At 45.0% G+C, this 12,373-nt stretch overlaps 1 protein-coding gene across 15 annotated transcripts in view; it reads right to left on the bottom strand.

Moving 5' to 3' along the window:
• Window positions 1–12,373, bottom strand: part of Pkp4 (plakophilin 4) — a 213,896-nt gene that overhangs the window by 22,780 nt on the left and 178,743 nt on the right. The gene's annotated exons all lie outside the window — the stretch shown is intronic.

The raw sequence follows: 12,373 nt of genomic DNA, 5'->3' as shown, positions 1-12,373 counted from the left end.
ACTGAGCAGCCTTCTCTGGATATAAAGTACAGGGGGAGGATAGAAAGCAGAGAGTAGGTTTGTCTCTGTGGGAGGAGGGGAGAAAGCCAAGGACAGGGGATGAGAGACCCAAGGGCTGCCTTCGCCACCACCCCTGTGCTGTAGAGATGCGGTCAGTAATGGAGACTCATGCTGTGTGTACTGGGCTCTGCCACGGTGCCTGTTCCTCTCCTCTCCTCTTGCACTTGGCTTTGATTTCTAGACCTCATTAATTTGGTTTCTCAGTCCCCTTCCCCAAGGACTTCTACCCTTGGTCTTTCCCATCTCATTCTGAGCACAGCCTCTCAAGACTTTATCTTGCGTGGAACCCATTTAGTTGGACCCAGGCTAGTTCTCCTTTAAAGAGGGTTTTTTGGTATAAAAGGGAGATTTTGACAGCTAAGAATATAGAAGACCTTGTTTTGTTTCTGAAAGCTGATTCTTCTCACTTTATGTGACCTTTGTTTACATAACTGTATGAAGGCGTAGAGACTAAAGTCCCACTGAGAAGTCTGCACGGATGTTCACGGGTGCTCAGGAATAGACTTCACCTCCACTGTCAGGGTTACTTCTCTATGGAACGTTTTGGGGTAGTGGTTGGGTCCTCGGAGTTTGGCCAGATTGTTTATTTGGGAAAGAACTGACTCCAAACATGGCCATACTTATCTTTGCTCCACAGTGGCCTTGACTGTCAATCTCTTTTTCCCATGTAAAAGACAGTAGCTGAACATTCTCTTAGGGAGAAACACTGGAAGACAATGATAGAGAAGACCTGGAAGCGAATTCTTGGTTGGTCTGTGTTGACCAAAGAACAAGAGAAAAGGAGGGAGACGAAGAGCGGCTTGAGGCAGAGCAGGGTGGGGGCAAGGCTTCAACAGTCCCTGCTAATGCAGCGATCACACTGCTGCTGGTGGCGACTACCCAGGAGCCAGCTACGGTGGCAAGCAGCACACAGCTCCCTGGCCATTGATGGGGAAAATGGCATTACCCAGAAACCACCCCCGCTGACAACTCTAGAGCACGTGATTCCTAACATGACTGCTGCAATTTGCTTTCTGTCAAAGCCTTTCAGGTTCCTTACTTCACAAAATACAACTCCTGGGACAGGTTCGTTTCCCAATAAGCTGCTCCCGTCTTCCCAGAATAAATGCAGTCCCGTCACGTTAACCACAGGGCAAGGTTTATACAAAGCAACACCCATCATATCAGAGGCTGTAGGTATAAAATCAGAAGACAGTGTGCCCCTCACTGTCCATGCGGTGGAGGTGGTGATTCTAGGTCCCCTCTGTAGTTACCAAAGGTGGACAGAAGCCCAGGTTCCTTGCCATAAAGTGGCATTTGTAGTGCTGTATAGAATCTACGCTCACTGTCACGTAAATGCTGCATCTCTCAGCCACACGCCCAAGGTAATGTAAACTCTATGTAAATATTTGATATACTACGATGTTTATTTGAATTTTTGCTCTTGTATTATTGTTTCGTCGGTATTGCTTTGCTGCTGGTTGGCCCTGTGGATGCGCCTTACAGACAGGAGGCTATCTCTTTATTTCTGCATGAAACTAAACAGCTGCTCCGTAACTGTCAGGTGAAATCACAGCCGAAAGAAGGGGGGTTCGGGATGAGAAATTACCTCATGCTGGTTCCAAATTCCCTTGTTTTTGTTCCTTCTGCCTTCATTCCTAGCTACTCCTAAGCTTTACTTCTGGCAAGAGGGTATTTTCTATATTTGAAGAGTCTCCTGATTTTTTTTTTTTTATTGTATTGAACTAGAATTTTCCTTCTTCTCCCCAAGGATACGGACTTGTCACTCGACAGTTCGTCAGCCATCAGCTTGGGACCGACATCAGAGAACTGTCTTCAAATGAATAAGAACAAACCATCATCACCTGGTTTATGGTGGCTTAATTCTCCATGTGCTTAGAGCTAAGATGCCCCCAACAAATTAACTTTTCCACCTGACCACTTTATAGACGTGCAACTCTAAATGTGGCTTTTCTGAAAGATGAACACTTATGTAATGAGGCACGTGTGGGCAGCTACCTAACTACGAGTTCCCTTTCCTAACTAAGAGTTCCCTTTCATGTTTGGTTACACATGTGCAGGCTATTCGGAACCTGCACACACTTGCTGATGGATTCATCGTAGGTCTTGCATTTGTGTATAAATTCCCCTTTTATTTTTTGCCTATCAGGCTTAGAGGATGGGTTGTGACATTTCCTGGAACAACATCAAGAGCGCCTTTAAGGTCCATCACTGCAGAGACAGGGCTAGGACAGCGGCCAGACCTTCGGCAGCATCTGCTGGTGGACAGAAGCTGTTTGTCCCATGGACACCACCCTGTGCCACCACCCCGTGTCAGAAGAGTTGTACCACTGCACCGTGATGGAGGAAGGTCATTGGCTAATAAAGGAACTGCCCTGGCCCATTTTATTGGTTAGAGGATAGGTGGGAGGAGTAAACAGAACAAAATGCCAGGAGGAAGAGGAAGTGAGCTCAGACTCCACAGCTCTGCTCTCCTCCTGGGAGCAGACGCCTGAGAGAGACACCATGCTCCCGGCTCCTGGGCAGACACACGCCATGAAGCAAGCCGCCAGGTTAGACATGCTGAACCTTTCCCGGTAAGACCGGTGCTCACCGATTATTAGAGATGGGTTGATCGGGATATCAGAATTAGCCAGTAAGGGCTAGGGCAGAAGGGCCAAGCAGTGATTAAATGAATACAGTTTGTGTGTTGTTATTTCGGGGCATAAGCTAGCTGAGTGGGCGGCTGGGGTGCTGGGGGAGCGGCCCCGCCGCCCTTATTACTTCAGCACCGGAATTCCCTTCCCTTAGACTGTGCGGCAGAAAGGAACAGGACTGCCAAAATAGCGAAGGTCAAGTTGTTTAAAGACATGCACCCTCTGGGAGATGAGCCTTTTTTTTCTCCTCCCCCAGATAGGGTTTCTCTGTGTAGCAGCCCTTAGCTGTCCTGGAACTAGCTCTGTGTAGACCAGGCTGGCCTCGAACTCACAGAGATCCGCCTGCCTCTGCCTCCTGAGTGCCCTAAAGGCAGGCGCCATCACTGCCTGGCTGATCATGTTATCTTTTGATCAACTGGGGTGACTTACTGGTTATAAAATCGATCTACCAGTGAAATTCATTCAGGCTTTCATTTCTGTAACCAAAAAAATTGGTTCCATTTATTCATAGCTTGAAAAAAGGAGATTCTGGTTTTGCCAAGAATGAAGTACTGAAATGACCCACACGGCGGCAGCTTTTTGTCCCATGCTACACATCATGCCTTATATCACCCTCTAACTCTGTCCTTTACAACTCACACTGAGCCCACTTGCTGGACCAAACTAACCACTTCCAAGGTTGAAGTATATCTTAAGGCAAAGTACCATTCAAAACAACTAGTTCTGGTCAACAAAACTTGACAATACTATTCAACGAGACACAACGCCTCAGATAGGGCCTTTATGAATTTGGTTCTGCTACTCAAAGTAAAAAGCACCATTTTTCAAATTGGCTAATAATCCCGGGGTACACTCCGCTTTGATAGAGTAGTAATAAAACCATGTTCTCTGCAGTTTCTCTAGGGATCCAGGACAACTGGGAGAGTCTTCCAAGGGCTCTAAGTGAAGAGCAGAAAACACAGCAGCTCCCGGAGGCAGAGAGACTGGTGAGAGACAGAGAGCTGTGAACCCGGCACTCTCTTATCAGCATGGGAGCGGGCCTCCAGCTCTGACGTCCCAGGACAAAATTCCCTCCAAAATTACAGAGTGGCACATTCCATCACCTCCTTGTTCCCAAAGAAAAAGTGAAAAAGTGAAAAGTAAGCTGTAGCTTGGTTTAGGAAGCTGGAAGTTTTATATATTTGAAGGCAATTAGCTTCATTCTGAGGGCTGAGAATATATTCACACAAATGAATCTAGAAAGTATTAGGAATTTCCACAGAAAAAGTAGAGATAATCACGAGTAACCAATAAGCAAAATGAAATGGTGCCGTGGGAGATGAAAGTTTGTTTTCCTCACAAAGAGCGAGTGAAGTAATTAAAACACCATTTCACATCAATCCCACGCTGCAGAACTTTGAAGGCGCTTGTGTTTAAAGCTGGCTGTATAACTAATGCCCAACTGATAGTTTTATTATTCACATTAGAAGCTGATTTTGCTGATTAATTAAAATAACAACAACTACTTGAAAGTGCAATTTTCAAAGAACATTAAAAGCCAAATAACATTTGAAAGAGCGCTTTCACAGGCAGCCTATATACAACAGCCACAAACTCGATTCTCTGACGGAAGGGATCATTTTAAGCCATTTATGTCTATACTGCATTCAGCTTATGCTCCTTCCAAATTATCAAAAATCAAGCACCTGCAGACACTGCCAAAGGAAAAGGCCTAAGAATGCCAGGGCTCTTTACGGACCACTTGCTGGATCTTGTTCCTTCTCCCAAGTCTGTTAAATCTCTGCCTCTGTCTGTTTTGTTTGTTTCTACAGTGCTGGAAATTGAACTTACAGGGTCATACATGCTAGGTGAGTGTTCTACCTCTGAGCCACAGTCCCAGCCCTGACAGTTCTTGGCATCCTTTGCTTCAGCGCCTTTCTCAAGAAGCCCACAAGGTAAAGTGAACTACCCCAGCCTCCCAGATGAGGGTGAAGATGACTGACCTTTCTATCTTGGGGCAGAGACAATATCTTGCCAAGTCAGCCAATGTGCCTATGGTGGTTGAATAGGAATGGCCACCATAGGCTCATAGATTTGAATGCTTGGTTACCACGAATAGGAAGTGTGGCCTGGTTGGAGCAAGTGTGTAATTGCAGGTGGGCTTTAAGGTTTCAAATGCTCAAGCCAGGTCCAATGTCTCTCTCCTTTCCTGCTGTGTGCCAATCTGGATGTAGAACTTTCAGCTACCTCTCTAGCACCAAGTCTGCCTGCGTGCTACCATGCTTCCCACCATGACAATAATGGACTAAATCCTTGAACTGTAAGTCAGCCCCAGTTAAATGTTTTTTTTCCTAAGAACTGCCATGGTCATGGTGTCTCTTCACAGCAATAGAAACCCTAATGATGACAGTGACTTTGCTCCTGCTGCCTGGGGCAGCAACAATGCCAAGTATACATCATGCCCTCATTTCGACAAGTGGCATCCATGAGCTTATGGGAACATGATGCTGCATGTACACCCATTCTGCTGGCGGAAACAGTACAAATACAGTAAGTAGTCCAGGGGCTTCCGCCTGTGTGCAGGGTGTGCTGCATTGTGTACAGTTGTAGAATATTTTAAGACGTATTACATTTGTTTATGATGTGGAACACTGATTCAATGATGCAAAGATGTGTTGTATTCTTTTATGTTGCATTTGTTTAACTTTGTGAAACTGTGTTACTATGTTTGTCTAAAACATCTGATTGGTCTAATGAAGACCTGAACAGCCATTAGCTAGGCAGAAGAAAGGATAGGTAAAACTAGCAGGCAGAGAGAATAAACAAAAGGAGAAATCTGGGAAGAGAGAGGAAAAAGCAAGAAAAGAAGGGGTCAGACACAGAATAAGACGAAAAGAAAGAGCATACAGAAACAGAGAAAGGTGAAAACCCAGAGGCAAAAGGTAGACAGGATAGTTAAGCTGAAAAGAAACAAGCCAAGTTAAGGCAGGGCATTCATAAGAGTAAGACTCTTGAGTAAGAGTGAGAAAATACCAACTACAGTGTATGCTCACATGTTGATGGTAACTGGGAAGGAAGGGGTCTCTAATCAAAGACCACAGCCTGCTCCCAGAGTGCACTCTCTACTGGCTGACGTACTCAGACCTGGGAAAGCCTCACCTCCTCTTCCCTGTGACTGCGCTCCTTAAGGTCTCTCCCCATTTACTCCAATGGGGCTCTTAATGAACCTCTGTGGCTTTTGGTTGGGAAAAAAAGGAGTAACAAGATTCTCCCGGGAGCACACTCAGCCATAATCTGCTCACCTGCCACTGCCTGCAGTCTTAAATCTACAATCATAAATCCCTTCCACCTTTTACATTTAACCATCTTCATCCATTCAACCACCATACAGACTGAGTAACTAATATAAAAATCCAAAATCTAAAATGCTTTAAAATCTGATTTCAGCTTTAGGATGCTAAGGTAAAGTTCATGTACATATTTTAAAATTCTAGGAAATTCTTTAATTTGAAGCCCTTCTGACCCCTAGAAATTCCAAGGACGGGATATTCAGCTTCTATAGACCTGTGCTGTCTAGTAGGGTAGATACAAGAGGCTAAGTAAGCACTTGAATTGTGGTTAGTCCAGAATGACTTATATAAAACACCAGAAGATGATAAAGACTTGGTATAGAATCAATGCAAAATAGCTCAGAATTGATATTGACTTTCATACTCATTAAATCAAAATTGATATATTCTGACTACTGGATCAAATGAAATACATTATTAAAATTAACTCCACTGTCTGGTTTTGTCTTTAAGATGGTCACTGTAACACTCTAGAAGTGCATGAAGCTCTGATTACACATCTGTTGGGTGCTGGCTGGTCCCTGGTTGAGCTGTAAACTCTCAGGAGACCTATGACAGTGTTGGAAGAGCAATGAGCACAGCCTGGACATGTCATCAACCACACACTCCACGTGTCTTCTCACAAACCCACAAAGCACTGGCACCATTTGTCACCAGGGAAGCGAGTATTCCATGAAGGTGATATGCCTGGAGCCCTGGGGCCATGACGAAAGCTGTCCACCTGGCTCCAGATCCCAATCTCATACAATACCGAGTTGTCTTAACCCTGGATGGTTTTAAGTTATGGGAGCCCCTGTCTGGCAGGACTGGAGGTCACAGCACTGAGCTGCAATATGAAAGGTAGGAGTCAGAAAAAAAAGGGGGGAGCCCTTGAGAGACCGCAACAATCACGAGCACGAGTCGGAGGTTTGAGGCCAGGAATAGCCCAGAAGGTGGGCTGAGCAGACTGGGACTGACAGGTGGGAGGTCTGAATTGTTGACCCTGGGGTTACTCCAGTGCCAGGTGCGCAGACCCCATGTCATGTGACAGTAGCTTCTAGGTAAGAGAGTGAGGACCCAAAGACTGAGGAAGGGAATGAGATAAAGACCACCAAGAACCACCCGTGAGAACTGGGGGCTTGCTGTAAACTGTTGGAGGTACCAAAGATGAGCCGCAGCTTGCGTATGTGTAAAAATACAGTGCTGTTGACAGAATAAGGAGGTCAAAGGGGTCGTGAGGAGAGCATACTGCTATTGAAATGTCTGCCACTTACAGCTTCAGACTAATCGCTCAAGCTTTCTACCAGGACCACTGTGCCATCAGCGAATTATAAAAATGAAATGAAACTGGAATAATGGGAAAACAATTATTATGAGAGGGACAAAAGTACTGTCCTCAATTATAGAAAAATGCCTTTCTGCGGAAAAATTCTGAGGAAAAAAGATCATGGTGGCATACAGTCATTTCTAGGGTTCTGAAGGTGCGACACCTATGGGGAGGGCCCAGTGGCCCTGGAGCAGGCTGCACAGGGCTGCTCTTGGCCTAAAGACATGGACCATGACGTCTTTCTCCTGATAGGCCTTCTGGGTGGGTGCCTTTCTTTTGGCTTCACTGGCTTTGTCATGGCTCTGCCTGGCTTACCTCAGAGCTCCCTGGAATCTCCCTTACATTTAGATGCATAGTCTGTCAGGTTTGGGAGAGGGCTTCTTGGGGTGTGGTTTTCATGGTGCAAGGGTTCTTGAGTCTGAGGGAAGAAAGCTTCCCAGAAGACAGCTGTGGAGGATGGAACACAGGACTAGTTGCAGCAGCTGCCCAGGGAGGGCCCCGCCTCTGTGCTCAATCTGAAGGGACTTGTTTCCCACGGTCATGAGCAGGCTAGCTCTTCGCTGTCTAGAAAACCCAAGTGCTGCTATGTGATGTGCTTCTATGATTTTCTGATCGTAAGGGCTGGTCTACCAACACCTAGGGATCCCCTCACAGGATCGCACTTGTGTCTCAGCACGTTCTCCACTGAGGTAATTTTTCCACTTTGTGGGTGTTTTGAAAGGATTAATGATACCACATGGTTATGTAGCTCAGTGTTCCCGGGAATGGCATTTCTTCAGGAAATAAGCTTACAATCCAGGAATTCTGAGAATTGCCCACGAGGGACATAAAGCCGGCTCCTTCTGTTGGAAGCTGGTACAAGGGAACAGGCTGCATAAGGGAAACGAGGGAGGTTCTGAGAGGCAGAGCTGGCAGAGCGTGCAGAGGCCCCCACCTCCCACCCTTGTTCTGCTGGCGACAGCTTCAGATTCTGACACAGAACTTGGTCATTTTCACAAGCAAGGAGATTTATCCTTAGAGCCACTTCAGGCCTATATTCTACACCTGATCTGTGTGAGCAGGGACGTGGTCTCATCTCTACATGCACTAATTCCTCCATCTAGCAGTCTGGGGCTACCAGGAGCTTTGAGACAAGTGACTGAAGCTGCCAGCTACAGGGAGGGCATCAGACCAAGCCAGAGCCTTTGGAAGACTGAGGGTGTGATATGGAGTCTCCTCAGGTGTGGCCTACCTTCTTCGTATTTATAAGCTGTCTAGGCTATTGAGGGAGCGCACCATCACAGGCCTGTCTTTTGCTGGGCAATTCTACTCAGATCAATGTTGGCCAACCAAGTTCTCCAAGTGAGTTTAGTTTTCCACTTGACTGCCTCATTTTGCCCAGCACTCAGGAGTCTACATTCACATATGAGGACCGTGCACAAGGGAGCATCGGACTCAGAATGTCACTCTTGACAGAACACTAAAGTGACACTGCAGCAAGCTGAAACCTGAGGATGATGTTGGGTCACCAGCTTGACATGACTGCATTGGTGGGGTTCACGTAGAGCTCCCTATAACGCTCCGTGAAAGTCAAGTAATTAGGATAGTGAGAGCTTCTTTTGTTGATACCCAGAAAGAAGAAAAGAACTTGGAAAACAGGCATCTGCATGCCCAGAGTTGCTTCTGTTGAGCATTTCTCAGTGGCCTGCACTGGGGGAGAGAGAACTTTAGCCTGTGCTAGGAACTCGAACTCCCTGTGCCCGAGTTTCTCATCTGTGATGCAGGGTGGGTAGGTGCGCCTCTGTGGAACAGAGATCTCTCCAGGGCATTTTCCTATTCTAAGTTCTTCATGAACTATGAGCTGGCCCATCTACAATGAACTATTTTGGGAACTATTGCCAAGTAAACTCCCCCCCCCCTTTTTTAAAGTTTCTCATTACAATTTTTTATGGCTTGAAATGAGACAGAGACAGAGGGAGGGCGGCCAGAGACTGGTGATGAATGATTTTGTTATTATTATTTTAAGTAGACCAGGTGGTAAGGATTCTTACTAATTTGGGCTGGGAAGTGGGAAGGGCTGTTGCTAGATTTCTGAAAATAACACACAGCTCCTAATAGCACAAGTGGTCCAGAAAAGCAAGGCAGAAAGTAATGGACTGCCTCCTGTCTAGATCATATAATGGCTGTATGAAAGGCATATTAGTGAGGTCAGGGAAACAAGAATAGAACTCTTCATCCTGCAATAATGTGGTTCTTTATACTATGAAGGACCACCTCTTGCCAGAACCTACTGTTTGCTAAATCTTTGTTCACCTGGTTTTCCTTAATACAAAATATTCTTTAAAAAAATTAACTTATCAGTTACTACATTTAAAACAAATGCAAGACATCTTTTTCAGAATAGTTAAAATGTCTTCACTCGCACTGTAAAAATTGCCAAACTGAAAGGAGGAGGATGAAGGAAGGGGGAGGGGCGACTTTAGACTTAATAAATAAGGATCCAGTGATAAGGGAGGACGATGTGGATCACGTTCTGCACGGAGTCTGCAATGCATAGCTCGGATTTCAACTTTCAAAACCATCCATGTGCAACTAGGCCTATGAGTGAATAATCACTTGCAAAATTAGAGAGAGGGCACGGAGAAGCTATATGAATTCAGTCTATAACACTGAAGGACAATCGCTACCTTTTGGTACTTAGTAGGGAGGAATAACAATGCGCCAGCACTGGGACATCTAGTTCATTACAAAGCAGGCCTCCAGATTCTTCAACTTCTACAGTGTAAGACAGGATGCTTTCAGAATGCCCAACCAGAATAAACGCGTATTTCCTAGCTCAGAAATACAATTCAGTAACCCTGAACAGAAGGACTGATCGTGTTACAGTTGTGGCCCAGAAGAAACTGATGTGGATTCTGCATGGTTTTTGTGCCGAAGCACAGCAACAGGGAAAGGAGTCCACTCAACACACCCTGCACACAGCAGGAAGTACCTATAAAGCACAGTATATTCCATGATAGAAAATGTTCAACACGGTGAAGAAAACACAAGAGTCATGGTACATGTTAGAGAACCATTTTCATTAGCCAAGACAGTCACACTGTCTTGGGAAAATAATCTTGGCAAAAAGGTTTGGGTTGTTTTCCCTTAAAATGCAAATGTGGCAAAAAAAAAAAAAATACATGCCCTGGGCAGTTACTACACTTAAAGCAAATGCAAGACATCTTCTTCAGAACAGTTAAAATTTCTTCATTTGGATAGTAAAAAATTGCCAAAATGAAACAAAGAGGATGGGGGGAGGGGCAACACTTTAGACTTAATAACTAGGTTGAGTTCCTGAATATTGTGAATAACAGAAGACCTATTTTCAAGTGAATAATTTCTTCAAACTATTAGCAGTTTGAATTCAACAGTTTATTGGTCTTCAACATTTTATGATTCTAAGCTGATTTAATTCTCACGGATGAACTCCGAGTCCACACCTGCACAAGCCACACATGAAGCCTGGAGAGCCACTGCCTTTGTGGATGGCACTGGCTGGATCCTGGAAATCAGACAGCTAATGCTGTCTTCAGGGAGGGTTTGAGAACACTGGGGCTGTGTTTTTCGGAGTCAGGGTAGTTCAGACAAAAGACTCCTGATCAGGCGTCCAGGAGGCTGGGTGCAGGGCAGAACTGGTCGTTAGGGCTATTCTTACGAGCTCCCAGGTTTGTGTCCCTTGCCTTCTCAATGTGCTGTTGCTTTGGGGGCAAGCTTGATGCTCAAGCTTGTGTCCGGAAGTTATATAAGTTTACTGTACTGGCCAATGCAAACATACAGTGGGGTTGAGTGTAGAAAAGGTACAGAGATGTCTTGCTTGGGTGACCAATCAGGCAAGAGGAATCTGAGACCCCTTTCAACACCCCCCTCCCCCGTGACTCTGCACTTTAAAGAACTGGTAAATATTTGACTTGGAGAAGTGTTAATGAAAGAACGATTTAAGGATCTCCTGAGGCTTCCTGCTAGAAGACACACCACACACAGTTCACTCCCCTTCATTTCTTCTGTATGACATCAGGTAAGTCTGGTACTACCAAATGTTATGACCAAGAAATGAACAACTAACTTTACTTTCTCTCTAGGTCTTGGCCTTGTACACATATTGTACACATATCAACCCCTCGCTCCCCCCGACTCATGTGTGCATGTGCGCGCGCACACACGTACACACGTGCGTGCGCGCGCACACACGTACACACGTGCACAAGCAAGCAAATCTTCTGGATTCATAGTAGGAGTTGGTAGTTTCATATTAACCAGACAGTGTTTGCACAGAAATCAAGCTGAGAGAAATGGACTTTGGGAACGGGAAATAAGTTTCCAGGTCCTCGCCATATGAGAGCTGAATGATATGTTTTCATATCGATCATTCCCTTTCCAATATTTTGAACGATCCATTTTGAAAGCAACCATTCCATTACAATTATTACTGGCTAAGGTATATGGCTATAAAGTGAATCTTGATTTCCTCTACCACCTACATATGGCTGTAAAAAAATGTTTCTTAAAAGTCAAAAAAGTTTCTGGCAGAGGGTTCTAGGAGAAATATCAGAAGGCGTTTATAGTTTTATATTGGAAGGTTCCATGAGGATACAGCTGACTGAAACACACACTCACATTCCTCTCTCAAGGCCAGGGCCTTTTAAACAAACAGAAAAGTCCAATGTTCACAGGAGTGATGAAAGGGGGCAGGTATCCAAGTGTGCACTTGGGTCAATGTGCCCCAGGCAAAAGGCATGGTTCCTTCTGAAGGGCAGACTGTCTCTACTGCAAATCAACTTGACTTACTTTTAAATAATAAAAAACAGAAAAAGGAGATCCCTGAACTTTCATGTACTTCTCTTCCTGGTTAGCCCTAAGTTTTATAAATTTGAGGTCTGCTCAGGAAAGACAATATAACAATTTAATACAAGGAAAAGCTTAGCAATGAAAGTCCAGCAAGGCCTTATTTCTTCTATGAGAAATTCTAAGAGAAGAACAGAAAAGAAGCCACACATTAGGGATGTCAGGTCCATGCCATGAAA

The sequence above is a fragment of the Microtus oregoni genome, unplaced genomic scaffold (genome assembly GCF_018167655.1).
Source record: "Microtus oregoni isolate MIOR12 unplaced genomic scaffold, Mior012 000037F_ref0000500, whole genome shotgun sequence".
NCBI lineage: Eukaryota > Metazoa > Chordata > Mammalia > Rodentia > Cricetidae > Microtus > Microtus oregoni.
Note: the sequence above shows the minus strand (reverse complement) of the source record. Positions and strands in the feature narration are given on the sequence as shown.